The following is a 23,742-nucleotide window of genomic DNA, read 5'->3' on the forward strand; positions in this document are numbered from 1 at the left end:
TCCATTAGTGTACATAGTAAATATAAATTATAGGTAGATAAAGGTGAATAGAAATTTTCATTAAATTCCAAACTCAAGGACTAAGCAGTATTTACATTTTCATGTTATATTACTTAATTATAAGGCCAGTCTTGCATGCTCTGATTTATTTCATAACAGACTATTTCTTTCCCTTGTAACTCATTGATCGGTGCCAGTAGTGTGATTTCCAAGCACTTCCACCATGGAGCTTATTAAACATTATCATGTGCAGCACATACAGGGAAGTAGTTCAGCCCTACCTCTAGTGATGCTCCAAAGAAAGACTGTTGACCTTGATAGGATTGGGACTGAAGTTCTGAGCACTAGTTTAACTTGCCACTGATGGCTTCGTTTTCACGGGTGAAATCAATAATTTCAGCTAAGATGTTTAAATTTTTTTATGATTTTAATATTATTTCTTACAGCGCTCTTTGTATTAGAACACACTCATGTTTCTTTTTTTTTTCTTTTTGGGTTACATCCGGCAATGCACAGGGGTTACTCCTGGCTCATGCACTCAGAAATTACTTCTGGCAGTGCTTGGGGGACCATATGGGATGCTGGGAATTGAACCCAGGTCAGCCGAGTGCAGGCGAACGCCCTACCCTCTGTGCTATTGCTCCAGCCCCTCATGTTTCTTTTAATGGAGCAAAAAGAGGACATTATGGTCAAAATGAAGTATTTCATTTGAAAAAAGAAAGCTTTAAAAAACATCTGATAAGGCTTTGCATGTGGAAAGTTGTTCCACCATCTATCCAACAATCATTCAGTCACCAATAACACTTTTTGAGGGCTTGTTTTAAGAATCGAGCTGTCTCCAGAAAACTCTCACTATTCTGAATAGGCTAAAAATCAAATTATCAATTACACTAAAGTATGTGGATCTTCTCAAATGGGGAATTGAAAGAAAAAAGATCAACAGTGATGGTAGAGAGTGAAATGCTTCCCCAGAGAATAACTTTTCCTTGTCTTTGACAGTATATCCCAGCTGCTAGAGCACATAATAAAGTGTATTTAAAATTAATGATGAATGAGAGCACTATTTCTGTCCCTTTATGTTTTTCTACCTTTGCTTAACCTGATAAACTTGTCACACATTATTAGATTTTTATTTGATTTAATACTACATTACTCAAAGTGTGTTTCATAGAACACTGTTCTTTCAAAATAATATAATAAGAGTAATTGTGAAACCACTTAAGTGTATGAAATTCTGCATCCTTTATGACCATCTTGGAAAAATTGTCTGGCAGCTAAAATCGCTGAGAAGTTACTGCAGTAAAGAAACTTGTATAACCACCCCATAGTTAAACAAATTTACTAGGTCTCAGAATTATTTTAAGCTCTTTTTTAAAAACAGTTACAAAACGTTTATGTTTGTGCTTCCGTTATACAATGATCAAACACCCATCCCTCCACCAATATACATTTCCCACCACCAATGTCCCCAGTATCCCTCCTACCCCCATCCCACCTTTCCTCTTTCCTCTATGGCAGACAATTTCCCCCTTACTCTCTCTCTGCTTTTGGGCATTATGGTTTGCAATACAGATGAGAGGCCATCATGTTTGGTCTTTATCTACTTTCAGCACACATCTCCCATCCCGAGTGATCCCTCTAGCCTGGTGCTACATGAGAGCTGTGTCAGTGACTCCCTTCTCATGATTAGATCATCTTATTTCTAAGTTTTATTAACATATATGTCTTCATTCCTTATCATCTTTGACCTAGTATTAACAATAGCAGAGCAACTATGGATTATAATTTTAGTATCAAGATCATCTAGAGATGTTTTTAGCATGTTTGTGTGTGTATGTATGTATGTATGTATGTATGTATGTGTGTATGTGTGTGTGTGTTTCTAAAAGATCTGAAAAGCACAGATAAGTGCCAAATGTGGTTTGTTTTTTTTTTGTTTTTTTTTGCTTTTTGGGTCACACCTGGCGATGCACAGGGGTTACTCCTGGCTCTGCACTCAGGAATTACCCCTGGCCGTTCTCAGGGGACCATATGGGATGCTGGGATTTGAACCTGGGTTGGCCGCGTGCAAAGCAAACGCCCTACCCGCTGTGTTATCTCTCCAGCCCCAAAGTGCCAAATGTGGTTTTGACCTCAAAGAACCTAGGGTCTGATTAGAGTGACAAGCATTCCCATAAAAAGAAAGTAAGTCATATTGCTGCGAAGTGTAGTTTCCATTTAAATGTTGTAAACTCTACTTCTTGTGGTAAAGTCTTCAAAGTGGAGATGGAAGGGGAACCTCAACCAAAAGTGGGAAAAGCATGGGATTCCCAACTGTAAAATATCATAGCTAGTAGTTCCCAAGGAATTATTTCTTTCTGTTGATATGTCTTATCAATACTCGGTCTCTAGAAGGAAATCTAGACCCACTATTCAGAAGAACTTGACAATAAACACATTCTTAATTGAATAGGGGAAGACAAACTCTCTTCCGATTTCAATTTAGTGGGGGAAGGAGAAAGGAATGCTCAGCAGTAAGAGGAGGTAATGAATATTATTGGGGTCTAGAAGAGGGTTCCCAGTTTAAATTGGAATTAGGGGACGAACAAAAGAAGGTGTTCACACTTAATGCACAGGGTTAAAAGAAAGATAACACATTTCTTTGCAAGGCACAGGGAACATCTATGTAAAGGTAAAAAGGAGAGGAAACCACTGGACTCAGGGAGCCCCAACTAGATCCTGGGATCATAGTAGAATGTTGGCATTAGAAGGTGGGCAGGACTGGATGTCAAAGCTCTTTGCATCATGTGTTGTTTACTGTTTGGAAAGGGGGTCAGAGATGTCAGTTCTGTTTCCAGGCAATGCTTATTTAACGCTGTTCTTTGTTCTATTTGCATCTTGATTTTTTCATCTGTACCCTTTGAGATTTCTTCTAACTTTGAGATGGTGATCATATTTGCGGTGGTGTTCAATGCATTATGGTCTTTCCTACCTAGCTTCTTTGCCTGGTCTGTCAGAAAGTTTTCGTTGACTATATTCATGGATAAAAGTATTTTGCTTCAACTTATTTTTTTCTACAATCTGTGACTTCTGTGTTCATGTGAAAGAAGAATGATTATAATAACAAATTAAAAACAAACAAATTATTTTTCTGACTTTTACTTCTACTCATTTGTGGAGTCCTTTTAATATTCTTATAACTTTTCTGTTTTTATTGGACCAATAACAATGAATTTAATCTACTTTTTATTAAATTCCACTTCTTAAAATTGTAAAGAATTTCATAATCTGTCCACTTTATGGTTTTCTACATATTATTAAATACTCAGACTTTTAAACACATTTATGGCCATGTTTTTAATTTTGAACTTTGTTACATATTAACTTGATAGTAAATAAACTATAATTAATATTAAATTGTTATTAAAATAATAAACTATGCTTTTACCACCCAGAATTAGCAGTTATTAAATATTCTTTACATATGCTTCAGATTAAAGTTTTAACATTTGATATATAATAAAATTATATCAGATATATGTAAAGATTTCTTTTGATGTCTCTCAAAAGACTATTTTTCAGTACAGTCCCAATATGCCTCATCTTTAAATTTGACATACCATTATTTTAACAACATTTACTATAATTAAACATTTTAATATAAATGTGAAATAACTAAAATTTAATTAATATATCAGCAGTTTTTATGTTTCAAAATTTCAAATATGCATACCAAAAATAAAATTAAGAATTAAATTAATTTGGGATTAAGAAATAAAACAAAGCCACCAAATTAACGAAATAAAAGTGGGAAGAATGGTCAGGTGGTCGTTGGTCTCTTCCACTGGATATAGCTCCTGACCCTGTGTTACTTTTAATTGGCTGCTCCTCTTCTAAATTGGATTTTGTCTTGTACCTGTCAATGTAAGCTGTGGGCTATTTGTCTTTCTTTTATCTTCAACTCAGTGTCCAAATTGACTTATTTAGAGGATACTTCTCCATGGGTGAAATAGGATTCCCTGTGAAACAAAAGAAGAGATTTTTCTTGTTTTCCTGGTTTGAGAAGTAAATAATGATAAATTAAGATAATTCGACTCGAGAACTTAAATATTGGGAAAGGCAATTGGTCAGAGGCAATTAAGAAAGTTTCCATAATTGATCCATAGAATATTGGTGATAATCAATTGACGATTAATCAATTATTTCCAATTTTTGGCCAACAATATGTGTCAGACACTATTTGTTATGAGTAGTTTATATACAATATCTTCCTTATTCCTCATGATAACTTCATATGCTGAGGAGTCTTCTTATTCACATTATATAGGAGGAAACTGTGGTGAAATTTTAAGGAACTGTCTGGGCTTATTTATAAGATATGTTGCTTAAGGAAACTGTAGGATAACACTGGTTTGTCCTTCCACCTTGCTGCAGGGAGCTTAGGTTTATTGGGTTATTGAATGCATATAGAGCTATGCACTCCCATCACAGTGCTCCCATTCCTCTGTGTTTATTTGTAACCTCTTTCTTTGTGCTCTTTTGACTTGTAAATATTGTTTTTCTCTTCTCCTTAAGTCCTTTGCATATTTAATTCAGAGCAATGTCCTTTTTGTATGGACACAAGAAGATAGTTAATGCTATGCTTTTGTAACTTGGGAGTTAACTGACTCTGAATGATACTTTCCTGCTGGACATTTGTTCTCTCACCTTAAGCCTCAATTGCCCTTACTTCCTAGCACCCCAAAAGCAGTGTCCCAACAAGGGACTGGAAGAACCCAGGATAAGCTGTGAGCTATGTGCTGCCATCAAAATGGGCCTGGCCAAAGTGCCACAATGCTTAACTATAAGTTAAGAGCGTGGTCATGGACAAATTCTGTCATGATCCAAAAAGTAATAACTAGATTCAGACCCTGCTAGTTAGAAAGATTAATCCAACCTGAGCACTGTAGTCTGAGTCTGTGACAAGATGTCTTCAGGGAGTCGCCCTACAAGCCTCAATGTATCTCTTACTGTGTCCATACAAAATAACTAATATTAAGAAGTAGAATTAAGATATTAATTAAGGTGATAATTAAGTTATTGAACTAAGGAGAGGAGAAAGAAACCTAGGTGGGATTCCTCCCTTGAGCCTCATGGGAGGTCAGAAAGGCTTTCGATATGTTGATTTTGCTATGGATAGGGTGTGGTGGCTACCCCCAATGCAAGGAGTTGGGGAGAAACTAGAGAGAGACCAGGACAGCAAGATGGAGCACTAAGAGACTAGCAAGGGGGACAGAGGGAGAAGAATGGAGGGGAAGAATGGAGGACCAGGCATGTGGAGTGATGAGAGATGAGGCTGCAAGATGGAGCGCAGGAGATGAGCAGGAGAGACAGGAGGAGAAGGGAATGAGGGGCAGTGTGAGACTAGAATGGGAGAGCTTAGTGAGACTGGAACAGGCACGTGGGGAGAATGGAGTAAAAGGCAACTGATCATCAACCGGCTTGACCCTCGTTTCCTCCTTCATCCACCATAGCCTGGGCTGCCCTGGGTAGGTGAGTGACCAGAGAGAGAGAGAGAGAGAGAGAGAGAGAGAGAGAGAGACAGACAGACAGACAGACAGACAGAGAGAACAGAGAGACAAAGAGACAGAGACAGAGACAGAGACACAGAGAGAGAGGGAGTCGTTGGGGCTTTCCCTAGCTGCTTGGAGATAATACAGGAAAGTTCAGGCATTTTGGCTTTATAGTCTTTAATTAAAACTTAAAGCATTTTTAGTAAAAGTCCAGAAACATCGTACAAATCGAATTGTTCCCATTGGTAATCTAATTCACGTGTTCTTATGTCTAGTACCTTTTAGCCCCTATTGAAAGTCAGCTCTGAGTCCTGTCATCTCTCTTTGATTCGTCAATCTCGTAAATGATGTCTTTTCTCCTTATGTGAACTGGTTAGATTCAGTTGCTAGAAACTAAAATAATTAGTGTTGCTTCCAACTTCTTAATTGTGTAACATTAATCCCATTCACTTCTGGGAAAAACTACTTAAGCTTCATTAAATTCTGAGTTTGATATAACCTATAAGAATTTATCCTTATAAATTTTTATTTTTATTCTATACAGTATTTTTGAGTAACATCTAATTGTATAAAGGAAATGAATTCTATTTTATAGGCAAATAGTTAGTTGTGATTGGTGGAATAACCCAAAGCTATTTTGGTCTTAACCCCTGGAAATGCTGGATGTTAATTTAAATGGCAAAGGAACTTTCAGATGTAATTAAATTAAGGGACTTGAAATGGAAAGAGTATACTGGATTATCTGGGTGGGACCTAAATGTAATGTGTCCTTATGAGAAAGAGACCAGAGATTTGACTTTGGAGAAGTGTTTGTGAAAACAGAAACAGATCAGTGTGATATTCTTAAAGACAGAAAAAGCCATAAACGAAGAAACATAGATGGTCTTAAAGACTGAAAAATGCAAGGATATGGACTTATCCTCAATGCTGCCAAAAGGAGCCCATTTTTCCAATAACTTAATTTTATCTATAAGAATTATTTTAAATTTCTGTTTTTGGTTTTGGTTTTGGGGAGGCCACACCCAGAACACTCAGGGCTTACCCAAGGCTCTGCCCTCAGAAATCACTCTTGGCAGTACTAGGGGGACCATATGGGATGCTGGAGATTGAATCTGGGTTGGAAGCATGCAAGGCAATCACCGTACCTCTGTGTTATCACTCTGGCCCCTTGTTTTGGATGTCTGAACTCTAAAATCATAAGGAAATAAGTGTGCGAGTTTTGCCAACCACTAAACTTGCAGTAAATTGTTATTGTGGTGGTGGGGAACTATCAAAGAAGAACAGAGGGAGCATCATTTTCTAGGCTTATGCTTGGTTTGGAAAAGAGTGTGTTTTGTCTCTATTATATTCTTCAGCCCGGGGAAGATCAATGGCATCTTACCCACGAGCATTGTAAAATGTTTCCAGGATTTAGTGGGAAAATTAGGTCATGATTTCTGTGGTGAGGTGAAACATTTTTATGGTCAATGGATTTTTCAAAAAGATGAATGATATAAAAAGGCCAACTGGCAATAAACTTGTTTATTTGCAAAGGTTTATATGCTAAATTATCATATAATTTCTTTCTCATAGGGTCAATGTTTCTGTTGCCAGTTTTTCTAATTCTGGGAGTCCTTGAACATTGGGAGGGATAGAAATGGGATTTAAGTTAGCCTAGATCATACATATAATGTGACAAACATGTAAGGAAAATTATGAGGAAAAATACCTACCCAAAATTAAGTTCCATTTTTAATTTTAAACATTATTTGCCCTTAAAAGAATGGAAATATAAATTAACCTCCATTGTTAAGTAATGTGAATGATTGTGGGGGTTGTTCCAGCAAAAACTATATACCTGGAAATTCTATACACCTGATAAAGTTTTAGAAATTTGATTAGAAAAATATGTTATAAAATTTTGAATGACCATAAGACTCTTTCTTGGGAGACAATGAATCAAAACACCTCAGAATCCTGTGGTTATTTTAAAAATTCTGTGTGTGTGTGTGTGTGTATGTGAGTGTGTTTTGAGGGACATGGCATAGAGTGAATGAATACCTGTTAGAATTCTTTCAAATCATGTCTCAATAAATTGCTATTGTTAATAAAATTATGGTTAGTACACCAAGCAGAATACATTTGAAATAAATAGCTTCTAAACCAATATCACAGAGGTTTCCAATATCAACTTGTTTCTATTTCACAGTGTGTAGATAATAGGAGGGAGGCACATCTAAAGGTCATTGCTTATGCTGTGGTTATATGTCTTACAATGCCTGACTGATGTTTTTAAAAGAGTGGCTGAATACTTATACTACCCAGGATGGATATTCTCTCAAATGCTGACAAACACACATTTATCTAGATAATGGAACCGATTCTTTTTTTTTTTAAATGTGTGTTTGTTCACATAAATACTCCGCATAGAGCATTCAGCTGTGACTCATGAATAAATCTTGAAGATGCATAAGAAGACACAGAATTCAAATTTGATTTTTAACAAAAGTGAAGTGATGAGAAGTAAAGAGATGGAGTGGGGGAAAGGAGGCTATGAAGAAAGAGAAGAGTAAGCTGGAAGGAGGGAATGAAGAAGAGAGATCATTTTGTGGGGGAGAGATTTGCGGGGGGGGGGAAGAATGGTATTTTACTAAATTTTTTAGATCCACTGGAGAAGTAAGGTTGTACATCATGAAAATTTTATATGTCTTAGACTCAGTCCTTGTTCATAAAAGTCAAAACATTTTGTGGTTTCGTTTTTATTGCAGCTCTTGATACCATCATAACATCATGATCTTTGCCATCTAGCTAGAGGGAAGGCCATTTTGTTTAGTCAGTTTGATGAATGAATCCACATTGAGCATGTAAGGTATGCTTTAGTTTAGTTCTTGTGTGTTAAAGAAAGAAATATTTCCTTTCCCCAAGAAGCTGGACAGGTAGGAAATGGATTAAAGTATACCTTTTAATTAGAATGGCAACTTGTGGCTTATCTGTTGAGTTTTGCTGCAGTGTCTGTGGCAAACATTGCTCATTACCCAGGTCTCTTCTTTCAGTTGAACTTGGGTACAGCGTCTGTTTTCAGCAGCACATTCCATGAAGCCACTCCCAGTTGGACGGAGATGATACTTTCAGTAAAATTTATTTGTTCTCCTTATTTTCAACTTGAAGGAGGTAACTTAGTCAGTTTGGGTTGCTATGAGAAAAACACCACAGACTTGCAGGCCTACACAATAGACATGAATTTTTTTTTTCAGTTCTAGAGACTAAAACGTCAACACTCAAGGTGCCAGCATATTTGGTGTCTGGAGAAAATTCACTGCCTGGATTATAAATGGCTGTCTTTTCATTCTATCCTCACATAGTAGAAGTCACTACCTAGCAAGGCATCTGTGGTTTCTCAGGAGGAGAAACCCCAGCACTTTTACATATTGCATATGGGGAAAAGACTCACCAAAGTAAATGATGCATGTAATCAAGCACTGGAGGGGATGATAATTTCCTCCTTGTCTAGGAAATACAACAAAGTAAAGATCAGTTTCAGTAGTGGCCATTGACAAATTCTGTTGCGCTAGTGACCCCAAGGCAAGTGGTTCTCTCCTTAGAGACCAGGCAGGGGTTTTGGCCTCCCCACATTCCCCCTGTGCTTCAGCAGAAGATCCTTGCTCCCTCCCTGATGAAGAAAACTGTATGTGGCAGTGAGGTAAGGCAGGTGAAATGCGAAGCATCATTTATTTAAGATAAATAAAGGAGCACACCTTGAGTCTGAAGTAAGGAAAGATGATTTCCACAGAAGGTAATAGGTCCAGAATGATCTGTGAAGACTCTTATCCTCTTGGTAGGGAGATGTTACAGGCTCTGGGACCATGCTAAGGTAGCCAATTGAGGGGCAGAAGACTGTACATGTGAGTGCCTTTCCCAATATATAATAACCCTACTATGGAGGAATTCACCTCTATAATCGCCTTCCAAAGGCCTTATGTCCTTATGCTGTAAACAACCATTGGAAATTGGAGTTATATATGAATTTTGAGAGACCCAAATCTTTAATTCGCAAGAATAAGCAATTCCATAGCAGTATGTGAGCTTATTAATTGCCTATAAAATAAAAAGTAGGAAACATTTATGAAAAGTACCCTCAGAGGGGATTGGAGTAATAGCACAGTGGGTTGGGTATTTGCCTTGCATGTGGGTGATCTGGGTTCAATTCCTCCATCCCTCTCGTAGAGCCCAGCAAGCTACCGAGAGTCTCCCACCCGCATTGCAGAGCCTGGCAAGCTACCCATGGCGTATTTGACATGCCAAAACCAGTGACAACAAGTCTCACAGTGGAGATGTTACTGGTAACTGCTTGAGCAAATCGATGAACAATGGGACGACAGTGCTACAGTGCTACCTTCAGAGGATCAAGTGGAAATAGGTGAAAGTTTTGAAGTATGGAAGAATCAGACAAAAGTGGAAGATATTCTCCACTAAGGGACTGGATAAAATTAGTATAAATGGCCTAACATATGAATAATACTGTGGTTTTTAACAGTTTTCATAGGTCATAATGATTTTTATAATAAAAAGCCCACCAAAAACAGGTCCTTCACACTTTCATTCATTCATCCAACAAAAGACATATATACTATAGATCAGCTCGTAAGCTTTTTAAGTAGACCTCTAACAAGAAGAAGGAAAAAAATTCATGATGTGTACTGTTTTCTATCTATTTTGTATCCTAGAGTCTGCAACTCTGGGACCAATTAGCATATAATTTCAGTAAATGGGGCAAAAAACTCTCCATGACAACCTAGTTTGTTATAGTCCTAAGCTTACCTGACTCACAGATTTCCTAGAAAGAATGGAAAAAGCTGGAAACCCCATCCTATTTGATGCTCAGATGGGGCATATGTTACTTTTCAGTCCAGAAAATTCAGCATCTTTTTGCTAAGCCATTGTAGTTTTTCTGGGGAAAAAATTGCTATTCAGCAGATTGTAAATGCTTCTCTGTAGCATTCATTTAACACCTGCTTATTATGGAAGTCTCTTGATAAATGAGCAGTTTGGAAATGACATGTTCAGAACAACAGCATATACCAAATATTTAAGGTCATTTTGTTTTATATGCCTGGTACTTATGGAATCATGACTGATAGATTTAAAATAGCACGAGGATTCGCTCTGCGGAGGTGAGCATGCTCAAGTAGTTAGCCCTCAGAGCCTAGTACAGCAATCACATTAAATATTCTCCTGTGAAGTCATAAACATTTCATTTGCTACATTTGGGTGAGAGTGGAGATAAAAGGCAGGAGATTAAGAAAGAGAGAGAAAAAAAAAAGACCATGAAAGGATATTCACTTTAAAAGGAGGAAAATATTTTTTTCATTTTCCCCTCTCATCAAGTCAGGATAATAAGAGTGGCTTTTCCTTACAGAACTGTTTTTTTTCTTAAAGAATAGGATAAAAGATGAAAAATTCCTCGGAGAGCTGGAAAACATAGTCAGAGGTGTGCCTTTACTTCTGTTCTAGCTGAAAGCACGGTAAGATAATGTGTTTGTAGTCACAGAAACTGTGGTGGCTCAAAGCCGTTTGCCTGTAACCAGGCAGAGAGCTCCCCCAACCTTTTCTCACTGTTCTACTCAACAAAAGCAGCACATGTTACTCAGGTGGGCAAAACAGACCCCTTGAGGGACTCAGGCAGGTCTCCCAAGCCATCTTTAGAGATGAACCCTACTTTAAGCATCAGATTCTTCCCCACCCCCCTCACACAACCCCCACCACACACATAGACTTTAAACACTGTAGTTTACAAAGTTGCTTATGATGATTGTTACAGGCAATTAATATTCCAACAGGAAGCCCACCACAACTGTTGCCTTCCCTCCACCATTGTCTCCATTTTCCTCAAACCTTCCCTCATAGCTGGTCCACAATCTTTTTTTTTTTTTAATTGGACTGGAGCGATAACACAGTGGGTAGAGTGTTTGCCTTGCACGCGGCCAACCCAGGTTCGATTCTTCTGTCCCTCTCCGGGAGCTTGGCAAACTACTGAGAGTATCCCGCCTGCACAGCAGAGCCTGGCAAGCTACCCGTGGAGTATTCGATATGCCAAAAACAGTAACAACTAGTCTCACAATGGAGAGACATTACTGGTGTCTCCTCAAGCAAATCGATGAACAACAGGATGACAGTGCTACAGTATTTGTTATTACTAAATGGCTAATGGAATGATCAAACATTATGTTTGTAGAAAAAAGACTTGTTAAAATTGTTTCATCTCATCATGGGTACATTAAATCCTTGCCTGGGGGTTTACTAAGATGTTGTTGCAAGTGAAGCTTTCTGTGTTAAAAATTTTATTTGAGTTTGGTTGCTTTCTATGTTACATCCCAACCAAATGGTGATACTACTGGAATGTCAGTGTTGTAGAGTTTGGAGATGTTGTGCTGCTGTGTATGCAGATACATACTCCATAAAATCCATAATATTTAACTGCATAGTTCAGCCCAAAGCATAACAGTGGCTTTGGGATATGGGAGTGGCTTTCTCAGGGTGGGAGCTGGCCCGCTCCCCTCTGAGATGGCCTTGGAGGTCTCAGCCGGGAATGGGTGTCCTATAGACATTTTTTCTACTAGCTGGTCTCTTTTGAAATTTATTTATGAGTCTCTGGAACAAGGCCGGTAGTTAAGCTTACATGGTGGCAGCAGTGGGATATGGGCATGGCTGCCGGGTCTTCTGGAAGCACAGGGAGGTGACGGGAGGTTGCCCATCCTGTCTCTGAGAAAGGCCAGATTCTTGCTATTCCTGTTGACCGGAGGTGGGTATTTTTGCTTGCCAGGAAACCATACTGCAGAAATATTCACTTTAAGAATCTCCATATGAGACTCTGTGCCTTATTTTGGATCCATAGTTTTCTATTCATTTTTCTCTTATACGGTTTCTCCTTTAAAGATCACAAACACTAATTTCCACCCCAATTATAGCTCATTCCTGGTACATTTCCTAGAAGTTCTAACCCATTATTTGTTCAAATTGGGCTCTATACTGATGCCTTATTAAATTGTCACTAGGGGTTATTTTCTCTATACAAGAAGGCTTAGCCTCTTGCTATTTAAAATGTATACATATATATACTTGTGTTAATTAACATACATGTATTTAGCTGAGTATTAAGCCTGTTCGTGTAGAGTTCTAAAATGTCAAAATAAGAGTCCCTGTAAATCAAGGTTATAGAACTAGAATAATAATGCATGAAATATATCTGCACTTGATCTTAGCCAAAAGGCCAAGAAGCAATGCATGAAATATATCTGATATTAGTATTTAATGCCCTGGAACAACTTTATTTCTCTCCATTATCAGTCAAAATAATAAATGACATATTTTTACTTCTTCAAGATGATAGGCCTGGAACACCCTAAAGATTCATGACCCTGTAAAGGATATGGAGTCTTTCTGACACCTTAGGGAACCATATGCCAGTGAGGAATCAGAGCCCTTGTTCTAGAAGTTCTAGATTATACTTGATAGAATTTGGTAAAGGATTCAGGTTTCAGAGAAATCTTATCATTTTTTATTCTGTAGCTTTTAGGGCAATTGAAAACACAAAGTAAGTAGAACTTGTCTTTGTGTTCTCTCTCTTCTTATCTCAAGGTACTCTTCTCTCGCTCTGACATGCACACATACAAACACACACACACACATCTACCTCTCTGACTTTATTCTTTTTTTTCTATTATTCAGTCTGAGTCACATAATTTGTGTTAAAAAGAAACTTAGATGTAGGCCAATTATTGCTGATCTTTAAATCATAAGTATGATTTATATATGTGATGTATATATTTATATATAATCATATAATTTATATATAAATATATATGTGTGCATATATATAAAACTCTGGATAAAGAGGCCATTTAGCTGCAATGTCATGGAGTGTTCTACCTACAGTTTTATCTATGTGCCTTATGGATTCAGGTATAATATTGGGATCTTGAATTTATTTTGATTTGACTTTTGTGCATGGTATTAGAAAGAGCTCTGATTTATTTTTTTTGCATGTAGCTGGACAGCCTCTCTTTATGTCTATTTACTAGTTAATTTTATTGTAATCATGTGAAAGTTGCATTATATTTTTGTAATAGAGTCTTAGGAAGAAACACTTAGTTTCCTTTATCATGTTTACTAGCTTCACAGATCAGTTATGATTTGATTGCTAATATTGTACTAAAAATATTGGCTATATCTAGAGCCCAAGAGCACAGTGCAGAAAAGCCATCTGCATGTCTATGCTAAATACTGCACTATTCATAATAGCCATAATCTGTGAAAAACCCAAGTGCCAGGAACAGATAACTGGATAAATAAAATATGGTACATTTACACCATGGAATACTATGCAGCTGCTAGGAAAAAAATGAAGTCTTGAATATACATGGATGGATAAGGAAAGTATCATGTTGAATGAAATGAGTCAGAGGGAGAGAGACATACACAGAATGATTGCACTCATTTTGGAAATATGAAAAAAACAAAACAAAACATAGTATGAGACTAATACTCAAAGACAGTAGAAACAAGGGCAAGGAGGAATGAATGGTCCATGGTTGGAAGCTTGTCCCAAGTGGTGGAGTGGGGGGCAGGAGAGCATGTATTGCAGTTAGGACAGAGAAGGGACCACAATGACAGTGATATTTGGAAATTATCCTGTACAAGAACAGGTACTGTGGGGCTGGAGTGATAGCACAGCAGGTAGGGTGTTTGCCTTGCATGCAGCCAAGCCAGGTTTGATTCCCAGCATCCTGTATGGTCCCCTGAGCAGCGCCAGGAGTAATTCCTGAGTGCAGAGACAGGAATAACCCCTGTGAATCTCCAGGTGTGACCCAAAAAAGCAAAAAGCAAAAAAAAAAGAATAATACCGAAAGGAAGTTAAGTGATAACCGTTTATAACTGTATTTCAGACCACAATGCCTGAAAGGCGAAAGAGAGGGGGGCGGCAGAGAGGTGGCTGGGGACACATTGGTGGTGGGAAATGTACAGTAGTGAAGGGTTGGGTGTTGAAATATTGTATGACTGAAGCCTAATCACGAATATCTTTGCAACTATTTATCTCACTATTCCAGAAAATTGAGGGTGGGGGAAAGTTGTTTACCCAGGTACTAAGCAGGCTTGTTCAAAACTCTAGATAATTTTTCATCATGTAAGAATGTGTTATTTTTTTAAATCTCAATATGCAAAAGGGTGGTGTGATCAAATAGCAATAAAATATCAATACATATAAATGAGTAAAGGAAAACTGGGAGGAATTGGAAGAGATAAAACAAAGGGGGCTTTTGATTTCAGAGATGACAACTGTTTAAATGACCATGATAACTTATCATAAACACCTGTATCTTGCATCACATGAAATATTTTATGTTGCTTGACCCTTATGTTATGACCAGGGATGTAACTCAGTGGTAGAGTGTTTGCCTTGCAAGTGTGGGACCCTGGGTTCAAGTCACACAATGCAAAAACAACCACAGCCATCACAAAATCTCCTTTTGTATCTTAGTCCTTCTCTTCTTTCTTCACATCTTTGTGAGGGGTGTGTCTGTAACTGTAAAGTGGAATTGTTTGTGAGCAGAACTGAGATTTAGAAAGTGACAAGTGATTCCTGTGAATTCCTGTGGCTAATAAGGGAAAGGTTGGTACACTAAGGAGAGGCAAATAAGATGTCAACAAAGGTACTGGATATGATTCACTATGTATATTAAAATAATGAAAGCAACAGCAAGCAGTATAACGGTATCCCTTTATTATATGTCTTCCCTATTTTAGGACTTAGAGAGGTTAAGTCCACACTTTTAGAAATATACTCATTTGGGGCATTTGGGTAAATTTAGAGAAATAGTACAACAGGTAAAGCAGTTTCTTTGCATTCATCCAAGCTGGGTTTGGGTCCTGTCACCATATATTGCCCTTGAGCACCATCAACATTGAGCACAGACCCAGGAGGGAGCCCTGAGACAGGTGTGGCTCCAAAATAAACAAAAAACTAAAGAAGAAAGAAGGAAGGAAGGAAGGAAGGAAGGAAGGAAGGAAGGAAGGAAGGAAGGAAGGAAGGAAGGAAGGAAGGAAGGAAGGAAGGAAGGAAGGAAGGAAGGAAGGAAGGAAAGAAGGAAGGAAGGAAGGAAGGAAGGATAGAAGTCAAATGTAACCTATAGCTTTGTCTCTGTCAAGTTGTGTTTTCTGTTGTTTCTCCCAACCAACATATTCTCTGTGTGCTGTGTTGTTCTCAGCAATGTCTTAGCTAACAACCTTCACTCATTCTTTAAATTTCCAGATAGATGTTCTCCCATCAGAATGACTTTCTTGATCTTTCTCTACCCCAGGAAGGATTACTGTCCTTCTTTCTACTGCCCCGATACTATGTTATACCTTCTTCAATTCATGTTCTGCTGTTGCTATCTCCTTCCATATCTAGCGTCATCATTATGACTTCACATCCTCTAGGACAAGGGTTGCCTTTTTCATTGTCAAACTTCTGATTGCAGTAACACAATAGATGTTCGTAAAATGATTAAGGATCAGGGATTGAAGAGATAACACAGAGGGTAGGGCATTTACCCTGCTCACACTAACAATTTCAATGCCCCTACGCCTGGCTGTCTTCACCAGGGCCCCTTGGAGTGGGTGGGTTGAGTTTCTCTCCCTGCCCGAGCAGAGCCCTCACAGCCAAAGACCTCCAGAGCCCAGCCACAGACATACTCAAGGCCCTTTTCCACACATTCAGATGAGTCTCACACATGAAGGAACTGGCAGAGGAACCCAGGTGTGTGGGACCCGGGGCTGAGATAGATCTCCCATTTTCCAGTAGCTTGGCGGTCACACCCAGAAACTGACCCTGTTGCCCCCGTGTAATCCCAATAATGGCCAACATCCAGAGGGTATAAAAACAAGCTCCTGGAAGACATATTATAGCCTAGTTCTCCCTCTCAGAGAAACTGGCAAGCTACTTAGAGTTTCCTGCTCGCATGGGAGAGCCTGGCAAACTCCCCGTGGCGTATTCATATGCCAAAACCAGTAACAATGATGGGTCTCATTCCCATGACCCTGAAAGAGCCTCTAATGCGGCACTGTTGGGTAGGACGAGTAAAGAGAGGCTTCTAAAATCTCAGGGCTAGGACGAATGGAGACGTTACTGAGACTGCTCGAGAAAATTGATGATCAATGGGATGATGATGATGGTGATGATGATGATGACGGTACCTCATTACCTCATGGCCTGGAGCGATAGCACAGTGGTTAGGGCTTTTGCCTTGCAAGTGGCCAACCCAGAGAGACTCCATCTCTCTCAGAGAGCCTGGCAAGCTACCGAGAGTATCTCGCCTGCACAGCAGAGCCTGGCAAGCTAACCGTGGCATATTCGATATGCCAAAAACAGTAACAACAAGTCTCACAATGGAGACATTACTGGTGCCCACTCGAGCAAATTGATGGTCAACGGGACGACAGTGCTACAGTGACAATGCTATACCTCATGTGATCTGCCCCACCAGAAGTGATATCAGAGCACAGAGCCAGGACTAAGCCCCAAGCCCAGTTGGGTGCGGCCCCTAAATGAAAACAAAATATAAATTATATTGGTAAATACTATCTTAACTGAAATCTCCCAAGGCATTCACATGTTAAATATTGGGGGGACACCCTGGATTTCCTCTGGAAAAGACATGTGAGGGTCCAGAAGTTCTCCTCTTCTTGTTTTCTCTTCAGAACTCTGCAAGAACCAACCTGCCATGCTCCATATGTCTCACGTACCTTAGATTCACCACATTATGGAGTGTGTTTCTCCTAAGGTATTTTCTTTAATTTTTAAAGCTCACATGCATCTTAAAGGAAATGTAAACCACATGTTTGACATTCGTTTACACTTAACTGTGCTTTTTTTTTTCTCCTAGAAACAAAGAAACATGTAAATTCATGTTTGAATGCCTTTGGGGCCTTTTAATAAACAACTTTCAAGTCATTTTTCTTTCCATGGAATTATTACCAAAAAAAAAAGTCTTTGAACAATAGAAGTTCATGGCTCAATCCCAGTCTCTAAGTAAGCTGCATTTTAGTAAATTCCATACTTCGTTAAAATCCCTCTCCCTAAGTCTTGAGTCTTAGTGTTCTAATCATACTTGTCCTCTTTTTTTTTTCTGCTAGAGATAGAAATACAGGGTACTTCCATCTTATTTATCTTTGCATTGTTCAAGGAAAAGATTCTGTATTTAGATTCTGAACATCTGGGTTCTAGCCTTGACTTATGCAAGAAATAGGGATGACATTAATTCTCTGCCTGCTCCATGACTTTGGTGGGGACATCAATTTGCATGACTATTAGTAAGCAGGCACAGGAAGGAGCAAGGCTCTGGTCTTTAGTAGAAGGATGAATTCTCTTTAGAGGAAAATTTTGGCAATGTCTACAGAAATTTAAAAAGTCACCCGTGTTGAGCAGGAGACAGTGGGTCTCCTGCCTTGCACATGGTTGACCTAGTTGCACATGGTTGACCAAGTGGGTCTCTTGCCTTGCACATTGTTGACCTAGGTCCAATCCTGACACCAGTGTGGTCTCAGAAGCCCTGTGAGGGCTGATACCTGAGTACAGAGCCAAGAGAAAGCCCCGAGGCAGCCAGGTGTGGCTCCAAAAACAAATAAAATTTTTTAAAATTATGCATTTTTCCTTGACTTAAATGAAACTACTATGTATCTACTTTAAGGATATACTCATATACAGTCATAGCATACATGAATGACTGTTGTGCTAAAGTTCTTAATCCACTAAAAAAAGGACATAATCTCAAAGTACTTGGAAACAAGATAACTTGACAGAATACTAAATAATCATTAACAAAATATATGAGTAAGCATATTGATAAAGAAAGAGCAATAAGATATGATATATGGGGGAATGAATGAATTCAAAGAAGAATAGTATGGAGGATGAGACTCAAAATAGAAGAGGAAGTAAGATACTCCATTAATCAATATGGAACACTTTTTCTTGGTAAGATGTGCAAGAAATTACATAAGCAATTTGGAGGTCCAAGCTTAGGGAAAGCTAACTTTGTATGCTATTATTACACTTGGGTTTTCACACTATTTCCTTGTGTAGAGAACAGGCTTATGAAACATTTGTTTTTCCTTCACACGCTACACATACTTACACACTTGCATACACCCATATTCTCTGATTCTTTTTCTCCCTCACACACACAGATAAGAGTATTTAAATAATGTTCAAGGGAGAAAAAGGCAGGGGGAGATAACAAAGAGCACAAACTTTAGAGCAAAAAAGATGAGGGATACTTTCTAGATAAGTCCATATAGCTATATCACTATAGAAAACCTGAACTCTCTAAATCTCAGTTATCCTACAAAAAATGAAGGAACAGAAATATACTTTTAAAGTCTATTATGAAGGCTATTAATTTTAAGTCTATTATTAAAATTATATTAATCAAAGGACTGGAACAACAGCGCAGTGGGTAGGGCATTTGCCTTTCATGCGGTCAACCCGGGTTTGATTCTTTCATCCCTCTCGGAGAGCCTGGCAAGCTACCGAGAGTATCCCACCAGCATATTCGATAAGCCAAAAACAGTAACAACAAGTCTCACAATGGAGACATTACTGGTGCAAACAGATGAACAATGGGACGGCAGTACTACAGTGCATATAATGCAAAGAACTAAGTATATTTTCCATCATGTTCATGTAAAACTTTATTAAGTTATGTTTGTAAGCATTGCTTTTGTTTTTATTGAAGTAATATTCCTAATACCTTTAAATTTCTTTCTTTAGCTAGTTCAAAACAACTCAATTCTTCACCTTGATTCTGCCCAGGTTTAGGTAACAAACAACAACAAAACAGTGTAATAATGGATTCCTGAAGAGATACAGCTCTTATAAACATCAAGTTCAAACTATTGGGGTGAGTAAGACAACTATAGCAAAGAACTTAACTTTAGTGTGATCTCCATCTGTCTTTATATGGCCTTGAATATATATTTATGGTCCATAGGAAGCCTCTTAGAACTCCCAGATGAGGCATGGCTTCTTAACTCAGCATTTAGCTTTCCATTCCCATAAAAAAAAAAAAAACTCCCATGCAAGTTCATTCTTTAAAATCTCTGGTCCTTAGTTTGGTGTCCGTAGCTAAGTATCCTTCAATGGGTCTATAAGGCAGAACACCCCTGAAATGGACTCTTCTAGAGTTTGAAAAAGTTAAAGTGCACTCCTGACCCAAAACCATTTCTTAACTCTGAAAAGAAATTGTTCCTGGAAGTGCTTCAGGGTACAGATTTGGAGGAGCAGCTTTCCATTTTGAGTTGAATTGCAAACTCACATTAAAAAACATTAAGGATAATAAACTGGAAATTCAATTACCAGGATTGAAGCCAGAACATCGCACTCTCGATTTGGATTTGCATCTTAACTTATAGCTTGTTCTTGCCAATATTACTTACAATTCAGACCTTTGCTCATAGTATAAAAAGCACTTAGTGCACAGATGATTTCCCACCAAGTGCTTTTTGATGGACCTGCCCAAATGTCGGTTTGGGTATGAGTTTAAATTAGAAAATTTAAAATATTTCTCTCTTTTAGTTTTGTATTTTCACTATTGTACTTTAGTAACCCACGGAATTATCTGATTCTCAATATTAAATGTCTCCTCTTAAAGTTCCACTTGAGGTTTCTCTTGAACTTCTTATCTAATTTATTGCAAGACAGTCATGTTGAGATGCTATACATATATCCCCCCGAAGATGATTCCTAATGGGGGGGGGAGCTGGGATAGAGATGGGGGTGAGGCAGCAAACAAGATAATATAGCCTCACCAAAGAAAGCAGCTCTAAGAGTAGGAAACTTTGGTTTGCCTTGATTTTTATCAAAGTAACTCAGGCATTCAGAGAAGCATTTTCATGAATCTGGGTAAATGATCATCACGAAGGATCTTTCTCATTTCTTTTTTTTTTTTTTCTTTTGGTCATACCCGGCGATGCACAGGGGTTACTCCTGGCTCTGCACTCAGGAATAGCCCCTGGCGGTGCTCAGAGGACCATATGGAATGCTGGGAATCAGACTTGGGTTGGCTGCGTGCAAGGCAACGTCCTATCGCTCCAGATCCCCATTTCCATTTTAAAAGAATAGCTTGACATAACCATGAAAGCCATAGGCAACTATTCCCTAATATGACTCCAAACTTTGTCATTATTAACTCTGTAGTGACTAAAGACAAGTTGCTTAAACTTGCACCTCAATTCTCTTACCTGCAAAATCAGAATGAAGATGAAAATGCCTGTATTTTAGGGTTGTGTAATGATTTTAAAAGTGAAAAATACATGCACAGATTTTTAAACAGTGTTAGTATACACTCAATAAATATCATTCTTATATTATTGGGTGTGACTCAAAAGAGTTGCAGGAATAATTAGGTAGATATGCTTGATATGGAGAAAACAGTGCCCCCCCTTGGATGTCTCTCAGAATTTTGGCTTCTATTTATAAATGTGAATCTCAATATTGGATGCACATCAGTATGACCTGGTGTCAAAATACAATTTTCAATTGTCAAAAAGTTGACTCAGACAAATAAACACTTTTCAAAAATTTTACTTGATCCATTTAATAAGGAACCATCAAGAGGAACCAGTAAGGAGAAATAGAAGAAAGAAGAAAAAGTCCCCGAATAAGGGCGGGGATAAGATTTTTAATATAGATATAAACTGGTTAGTGGTCCACGAGGCAATAAAAACTGTAATCTTAAAATTAGAAAGAATTATAAGCACCCCTGCTGGGAAAATGTATTTTATTTACTACTCTATCAAAATCAATAGTATTGATGTGAAACTTAGCAATGACTGTCAAACTTGGGCATTGTAAAAATTCCAGAGAATCTGCTAAAATGATAGAAATCCAAGCTCAATACTACTTTAATAAGTGAGTGCTACTATTATTCATTAGTGTTCAAGGCAATTCTGTTATAAAGAAGGTTTGAGACCCACTGTCCTCAAGGCAAGGCAGTATATAGTATCACAGATCTGTGAAGGAGTCTAGTGGCCTAGTAAAGAGTAATTCAATGAAGGCACATTTCCCTAAAAGATTAAAATCTTTGGGTGGGTCAATTACACATTGCTCCAACATGACATTGAAAACTACATGGTTATACTTTAACTTATTTTTAAGTTCTAAATATTTTTTCTTAATTCTTGGAACTTTTTAAAAGTACTTATATCTAGGTACTACTCCCAGCTATAGATCTGAAGTTTAGGAATCAGGGCAATAAAATCATCTCTCCAAGTGATTGCAATTTGCAGTTAAGGTTGAGAAACACTGGTCTTTAAGTTTGCCTCATTCCTTGACTACATTTCACATTTTGTACAGTGTCAAGGACACGCATGGTGTGAATTCAATATTACATCTTGAATAAAAAATTAATTAAATTCTACATGCATAGTTGCTGAAGAGATAGTACAGCAGGTAGGACTTTTGTCTTGCACACAGCCAAATTGGGTTCAATCACCAGAATCCTATATAGTTCTCTGAGCATCTCCAGGGATAATTCTCAAGTGCAGAGCCAGAAGTAAGCCCTGAGGACCACTGTATGTGCCCCAAAACTAAAATATAAAAATTCTATGAACACAGACACCAGCTTGAATTTCCAATGTTGCAATAGTTGTTCAATGTTTGATAGAGGTGGGAACTTCCATGAGGAATGGTCATTCATTCTAAGTTTTAGGAAGAGATCAAAAATTTCTCCAGTGACAGTTTTCTTAAATATGACAATCTTCTCTTTTCCCACCTGTGTTCTAAACAATTTTTTTCCTATTGAACATTTATATCCCTACTTTCCTTTAGTCACTGCTTATCTCTTAGGAAAGAATCTTAATCACAAGTTAAAAATAATTCTGTTTGGCTTCGATCCGACTCTCAGAAGCTTCAAAGCTATTAGAGCAACTCAGCTGTTTCCAGCTGTAAGATTTCCATGTCTTCCCTCAAGATGGAGTTCTCATTTTGGGGTTAATGCTAGTCACAAGTAAGGGAGTGATTTAGGAGGTGATTCCTCTACTGTCATTTCTTCAGCACTGATGATTTTCCAGGATACTTTAGTTTTTCCTTTTGGCTTTGTGTATTTCTACATTCCTGCTATGGATACTTTGGATTGAATATTCTGTATCAAGGGAGAAAAGTATCTTCATTACTTTTATCAAAGTTTGGTTTGGGGGAAGATTCTTCTTGATGTGAAAAAAAAAATTGCCAGTAAGTGCTGGTGTTCAAAATGAGACTCTGAGACTAGAGGGGTTGATTGAGATTTAAGATGTTAGTAATGGCTGAATTTCTCTGCTGGACATAGAAAAGGGTTTTTTTCTGCTCCTGAGAGGAGAGAGGAAAGTAGGGGAGGAGTAAAGAAGAGTGATAGTTGAAGGCTAGGAAGCTATCTGGACAGACAAAAAAACAGTATCAAACCTCTGACGTTCAGGTGTATGCTAGAATGTTTCATTCTGACTTGATATTACTGTTACTATGACAGTGACAAGGAGAGATGAACCCCATCCCTGTACAATCCTGCTAACCTCATCTCTTTACAGTCCTGCAAACTCTTCAGCAAATTCTATTTTAAACTTAGAAATCTAGGCCCAAATGCTGGTATATGTAAATTATAAAATATTTTAACCTATAATAATAACAGAGAATTTTGATAGTCATTTAAGTAGTAGCCAAAGCTAGAGGAATCTATGATTATAGAAACCCTGAAGAAGTTTCTGAATGCATTGGGCTCTGGAATAAGGTTCAAGCCAATTTTCTGTCACCCAGAAATGAAGTGCTTTGAATTCACTGCTTCCACAATTATTTACTAAAAGGATGAAGAGACTCTGGATTACTATGTGTGCAAATACTCAAGATTGAAAAAAATATAAACACGCACGCGCATGGCAGGGGGTAATGTGTGTGTGTTGTTCGAGGGCTCTCGGGGTGGCTGTCTCTCTTACCACTCGAGTTTGGTGCTCTCGAGCCGCTGTGTATAGACCGCATCGGGATGGTTCCTCCTTGTGCTCTGCTTCTGTGTGTGCCGCTGTGCTCTCTTCTGTCTGTCTCTCTATCTCTGTCTCTGTAGTCTCTCCTCTGGCCTCTTCTGACCTCTCTCTGTCTCTGTTGTCTCTCCTCTGGTCTCTTCGGATCTCTCTCTCTCTGGAGCCCTTCTGCTTCAGCCTTTGGAGCCCCACT

This window comes from Sorex araneus, chromosome 8 (genome assembly GCF_027595985.1).
Source record: "Sorex araneus isolate mSorAra2 chromosome 8, mSorAra2.pri, whole genome shotgun sequence".
Taxonomy (NCBI): domain Eukaryota; kingdom Metazoa; phylum Chordata; class Mammalia; order Eulipotyphla; family Soricidae; genus Sorex; species Sorex araneus.